Here is a 7,551-nt window from a genome sequence, read left to right as displayed (position 1 = left end):
AATTCAGTTGACTATAACTTCAAATCCATTCATCGAAACCATTCGATATCTAAATGAAAAGTTCTTAATTTTTCGCTAGCTTTCTAATGACTTACATATCATATACCCTATCTCAGTAGCATATGTATCTAATTCAGGATTCAACAAACCTATCTAAGGACAATATCGAATGTACAAGCATGCATAATCCTATATACTCGAGCACTAGTCAGGGATACACTATTGATATATAAAAGTTAAGTTATGAGTACTCACGTATCAATATTGAGATTCAATATTGCAGGAAATTACGTAGACGCAACGGAGATGATAAACACTAGATTGACCTCACGAGCATACCCATGAACCATACCCATCACCTCCATAGCTATAACCCATAATTTCCTTAGCTTCGACTCATTCAAAAAAACTATTTTGAAATCACTCGGACAGTACTCCGTCGTAATATTTTATGTATACTAATAATATCTTGAAATAGTACAGAGCAAATATATATATATATATATATATATATAAATCGATTGACAGAGTTTAGAGAAATATATTTTCAAGTTTCTATGAAATAATGAAACCTATTGAATTCTATTTATAATAAATTTTTGAATTATTAAAGTGAATTATTAAAGTATGAATTATTAAAGTGAATTATTAAAGTATGAATTATTAAAGTGAATTATTAAAGTATGAATTATTAAAGCGAATTATTAAAGTATGAATTATTAAAGTGAATTATTAAAGTATGAATTATTAAAGTGAATTATTAAAGTGAATTATTAAAGTATGAATTATTAAAGTGAATTATTAAAGTTAAAGTAAAGTAAAAGTAAAGTAAATGTAAAGTTAAAGTATAGTAAAAGTATAAAAACTATGTATGTATAATACGCGTATAAATATATATAATATTAATTTAAATCGTTATATATATTTAATGAAATAAAATATAAATATCGTTATATTTATTATACTGGTTAAGTAATGAGTTGTCAAAAGTGATTCTAGATATTTATAAAAGTTATATACGTTTTAATAATAAAGTTCCTTTTAAACTGAAAACGTTTTTGTACGTTTGAAAATAGATTAATAGAATATTATGAAAACCAATTCTCCACTAGCTTTTGTCTAACTTTCGTAAATGACACTTTTTATTTTTATTTATAAATAGCTTTACAAATTATTCCGAATATCGTTAAGAGGAATAGATTTCTCAAATCATAGTGGACCTCTCAACAGAGACTTGTAATCATAATTCAATGTTTCTGATAATTCAATCATTTAATATATTTTTTTTAATTTCGTAGATAATCATATTGAAACAAATACGTTCATATAAAGCATTATACTTTTAAATACTTTGTTGACATTTTCAATTTATAACATATACACATATACATACATATTCATATATGTTCATTTAATGGTTCGTGAATCATTGGAATTTGGTCGAGGTTTAAATGAATGTATAAACATAGTTTAAAATCCTTGAGATTTAACTTAACAAACTTTGCTTATCGTGTCGGAATAATATAAAGATTAAAGTTTAAATTTGGTCGAAAATTTCCGGGTCGTCAGAGTACCTACCCGTTAAAGAAATTTCGTCCCCGAAATTTGATAGAGGTTGTTATGGCTAACAATGAGAATGTTATTATGACGATTATGAAGTTTTATCATGTCTAAGAAGTATGGATAAAATAATTCGATTACTCAAAGCGTATGAGGGAAGTTATCGTAAATGAAGGAAATAAGATTATAGTGATTCGTCATATCTTTTGACGTCATCACAATTGATCTCCGAATTTAAAGAAAATCTTTGTAATCTATGTTGGATTTGATGCTTCGGTGATTAAGGAGATTATGATTCTCTTCGAATTAATACGATAATCCATCTTGATTTCTCTGTCGGGTATTTCACTATAAATCCACCTCCTTCATTTCCTTACAACTCACACCTTCTATTCTTTCTCCCTCAACTCATATTTTAAAGTATTTGTCAATATGCTTCATCCAGTACTGATTCTCGATATACTCCTTACTTTCATATCTGTCGTTCTTCTTTTTCATCTGCCTCCGGAAGAATCTATTTACTTCTACTATACTCTCGGTTTTATAGTGTTTTTAGTTCTTTCGTGTCTTTATATTGCTATATGCATCGATATATACGGTTTATAATTTTTGGGTGGTTGTTGGGTTTTATATCTTCCCTTATATTTCAAAGCCCCTACTTTTGTCTTCTATAATCATTGACATCCACAGTTAATGCTCCCTTCTATTTGCTGCGATTTATACTCCAATTTCTATTTTGGAGTTTTGTCCTTTCGTTTCTTCTTCTTGCGATTAAGCAACGTTTGTAATGGTCCAGTATTCGCAGATATGAATTTCAGAATGAACATAGTTAATGTTCTAAGAAGGAAATGGTAATGGAACGATCTTGATTTGTTAATTTACCAGAATACCCTGAAAAGACCGAATCATCAAGAAAATATATTCTTGATATTTGTAGAGATTAAATAGAATACAAGAGTCGTGTAACATGGAATATGATGACGGCATGGTCTGTGAATCGTCATGTCCTATTAGAAACTCAGCATGACTTACTGTAATATAATCACGTTGATCAAGTGTCATTATATTATACTAACTCATGCTTCAGTTCCCAACACTACTTCAAAACATTCATAATTTAAACTCGAAAGTTTATAGAATATAGAAACTAATAGTTTCTTATATGATGTAACACTGTTAGCGCAAAGAGATAAATGACTTCAGATAAGATTAGTTGTGAAAATATCTTCAGAAATATCGCGGATATTTATAATGAAAGATATGATAATATCTTAGAATTTCTAATATTGATGGATGATGATGAAGATTTGTCTGTAAATGTTTAGAATAAAGAGTAAGGTATTCGTTAATGACTTTAGCAGGCACTGAATCATTTGGATTCTTTGAAGGCAGATTTAGTCTTTGTGATTTGTCCACAGCCTCCTTCATAGTCTGTTCAATCCGTTTTCCAGTTCCAAACCTTCTCTTCTTCTCAGCTTTACCACCTTACTATTCTTTGTCATCAAACTTTTTACTGTTAAGATCGTTTACAGTTTTTGATGCTTTGTCAGCATTTCAAGAACTAGTTTGCAGTTCAAAATATTTTTCAGAACTTCACATTCAAAGTATGTAAGTCCAGGAGATAGACGTTTTACGTACACATATAACTGTTGGCATAGACATGCTACGAGATTTCAAAATACTGGTTATTGTTTTTCGATGATTCGTATGACAATTCTCGTTACAAGATGCGAATGAGTAAATGATGTGATTTCAATAAATATAATGATTTTTCGAAAAGTCAAAGATAATTGAAGTTGTTGGTAAGTTTATTGCTAAGGTGGCGAGAAATGAAAGGTCCCCAGTAACGACGACGAAAGGGCAACGTATCAATTGAGGTTATAATAAGACTAGTCCTACTAAAAAGTCGAAGTTGACTTGCTGGATCTGTGACAAAACTGTCTACTTTGAAAAGGAATTGAAAAGTCATTTTAGCTAATAAATGCCAAAGGGTCTGACACGGATACGCGTCGAACTATGACTTTGGCTTCGAGAGCTTTTTAGGTACATAAATGTGGGTAATATGTGGTTGGATCATCATCTCGATTGTTCATTGTTTGAAGTGTCTTCAAAAACTTCGGAGAGTTTGAACACAGTTTGTAATCGTTAATATACATATGATGTTCTAACACGGTTTTGAAGTCAAAGTATAGCTTTGAAAGATGTAGGAATCTAAGAGTGATGTCTTCTGTTAAATCATGACTTGGATTTTGATTTGTCAAAATCAGAATGCGTAATCAAATTTGGGTGAGAATGGTTGTTTTGATTTCTATACAAGAATGTATATTGTTGTGAGATTTTGGGAGTATAGTTGATGATTTGCTTAATCAGATTCAAAAAATGTAATATATTAATTGTGAATTTATATATCTCTGGGGTATTACCTACCCGTTAAAAAAAAATTTCACAATTAATATTTTGTACAACAGAATTTTATTACAGTCTTTATGAAAATATATATGTGCATATTTTCTTCAGATGTAACATAGATTTAATGAGTTAATATTAAATTAAACTCATTTGATTTACGGTTGAAACTAGAACTGAATAATCCCTAAAGACTTTAGAAATTACATAACTTTTGCGGAGTATTTATTCAATAAAATTGAAATTATGAATTAATACTTCGTTATTTGTTGGTGTTTGTAACCCTTGCACCATATTCTCTAAAGCCACTACTCGAGCGCGAAGCTCGTTGACTTCTTCTATTACACCGGGGTGATTGTCGGTTCGGACGAGCGGATAAATAAAATCTAGAATTTGATGTAGTATATAATCGTGACGAGATACTCTGAAAATGAGAGAGAAAATGGTGTTTCGGATAGGTTCGCCGGTAAGTGTTTCAGGTTCTTCGCCAAGAGGGCAATGTGGTGGATGGAAGGGATCACCTTCTTCTTGTTTCCAATGATTAAGGAGGCTACGAACCCATCCCCAATTCATCCAGAATAGATGATGACTAATTGGTTGATCCATTCCGGTCACACTGCTTTCGGAACTTGAGTGGGATTCCATTTCGGAATCCGAAGGACTTGAACTAATGACGAATTCCATTTCGTATGATTGAATAAAGAATTTTTCGATATGAAATGATTTTCCGGTTATCGGGTGGTATTCTAATTATATAGAGCAAAAGGTTTCATAGATTACGGGGGAATTTACGGAATATGTCAGGCAAAGTTTACAGTAACAGATACGCTAAGATATGAATTAGCAGATACGCTAAGATATGAATTTTGTCTATACACTATTCATGCAATCAATGCAATAAGATGTGTCTAGACTAAGAATGATAAGCAGGTAATTTCTGACAAAAATGATGAGCAAAACTTTTGACATGCAGAAACGGTCGAAGTCCAGAATCACTAATGCATCCTAACGACTATCAGTTAGACACACTAATGCAGACCTGGTTCGCTAAGACCACCGCTCTGATACCAACTGAAAGTTGGGGACGCATCCCACTCAGTGCCTTCTCAGCTAACCGCCTGTGACCACTGAGCGTACCTCAGACACTGATTTTACGGCCCGCCTCTCGGCAGTACAGCCAACCCTAATAGGGACCGCGAGGAGTAAGAGCCAATGCTTCGTCACAGGTAACACTGTGAGAACCCCCTCTACGATTAACCCGCTAATAAACGGCATTAAACCAGCTCTGATACCAACTGAAAGGACCCGTTCATATACATTATAAACGATTCACAATAGTTAATTACATCGCGAGGTATTTGACCTCTATATGATACATTTTACAAACATTGCATTCGTTTTTAAAAGACAAACTTTCTTTACAACGAAAGTTGACGGCATGCACACCATTTCATAATACATCCAACTATAATTGGCTTAATAATAATCTTGATGAACTCAATGACTCGAATGCAACGTCTTTCAAAATATGCCATGAATGACTCCAAGTAATATCCTTAAAATGAGCTAATGCACAGCGGAAGATTTCTTTAATACCTGAGAATAAATATGCTTTAAAGTGTCAACCAAAAGGTTGGTGAGTTCATAGGTTTATCATAACAATCATTTCAATATATTAATAGACCACAAGATTTCCGTTTATAAATATATGTACACTCGCAAGTGTATAAAAGTATTCTATAAGTTGTAGGCACCCGGTAACAAGCCTTAACGTTCATGTTTTACCCTCTGAAGTACACCAGATCAGGTGTGTTTAAAATAACCTCGAAGTACTAAAGCATCCCATAGTCAGGATGGGGTTTGTCAGGCCCAATAGATCTATCTTTAGGATTCGCGCCTACCGTACATAGACAAGTAGTTTAATGTTACCAAGCTAAAGGTATATTTCTGGTTTAAACCCACATAGAATTAGTTTTAGTACTTGTGCCTACTTCGTAAAACATTTATAAAACAGCGCATGTATTCTCAGCCCAAAAATATATATTGCAAAAGCAATTAAAAATGGAGCAAATGAAACTCACAATACTGTATTTCGTAGTAAAAATACATATAACGTCAATTAACAAGTGCAAGGTTGGCCTCGGATTCACGAACCTATATTAATTATATATATTTATATGTTGGTCAATATTTGTCTAACAATTTTTGGTCAAGTCATAGTGTACCACAATCCTAATGCTCGAGACTAATATGCAAAAGTCAACAAAAGTCAACTTGACCCAAAATGACTTCTAAAATTTATACGTGTTTATTATATAACTTAACTATAGTCGTTTTATATGTTTAAATATATTTATTAGATTTTATAATAATAAAAGTCATTTATTAATAAAAATTTATATTAACGTTTATATATGATAAAATATACTTTTATATATCTTAAGTAGTAAAATTTATAAAGTTCACTTAATATCTTAAAACTATAGTGGTAAGTATTATTAATGTAATTATATTACGCGTGGTGAAAAATATCTTTGTATCCCCTATTTATTTGATAAAATAATATTGATCATTATAATAATAAGTAAAAGTTGTATTATTTTGTAATAATAATTATTATTATTCTATAAAAAAAATAACAATATTTATATTTACTAAAAATGTTATTATGATAAAATGATAATACTAACATAATAGTAATAATGATATTTTATAATAACAATGATATTTCTATTAAAATAATAACGACGATAGTAATAATAATCATTTTAACAATAATACTAAAATTCAGTTGACTATAACTTCAAATCCGTTCATCGAAACCATTCGATATCTAAATGAAAAGTTCTTAATTTTTCGCTAGCTTTCCAATGACTTACATATCATATACCCTATCTCAGTAGCATATGTATCTAATTCAGGATTCAACAAACCTATCTAAGGACAATATCGAATGTACAAGCATGCATAATCCTATATACTCGAGCACTAGTCAGGGATACACTATTGATATATAAAAGTTAAGTTATGAGTGCTCACGTATCAATATTGAGATTCAATATTGCAGGAAAGTACGTAGATGCAACGGAGATGATAAACACTAGATTGACCTCACGAGCATACCCATGAACCATACCCATCACCTCCATAGCTATAACCCATAATTTCCTTAGCTTCGACTCATTCAAAAAAACTATTTTGAAATCACTCGGACAGTACTCCGTCGTAATATTTTATGTATACTAATAATATCTTGAAATAGTACAGAGCAAATATATATATATATATAAATCGATTGAGAGAGTTTAGAGAAATATATTTTCAAGTTTCTATAAAATAATGAAACCTATTGAATTCTATTTATAATAGATTTTTGAATTATTAAAGTGAATTATTAAAGTATGAATTATTAAAGTGAATTATTAAAGTATGAATTATTAAAGTGAATTATTAAAGTATTAATTATTAAAGTGAATTATTAAAGTATGAATTATTAAAGTGAATTATTAAAGTATGAATTATTAAAGTGAATTATTAAAGTGAATTATTAAAGTATGAATTATTAAAGTGAATTATTAAAGTTAA

This window comes from Rutidosis leptorrhynchoides, chromosome 8, assembly GCF_046630445.1.
Source record: "Rutidosis leptorrhynchoides isolate AG116_Rl617_1_P2 chromosome 8, CSIRO_AGI_Rlap_v1, whole genome shotgun sequence".
Classification (NCBI taxonomy): domain Eukaryota; kingdom Viridiplantae; phylum Streptophyta; class Magnoliopsida; order Asterales; family Asteraceae; genus Rutidosis; species Rutidosis leptorrhynchoides.
The sequence above is the reverse complement of the archived record's forward strand: the minus strand, read 5'-3'. Positions refer to the sequence as shown.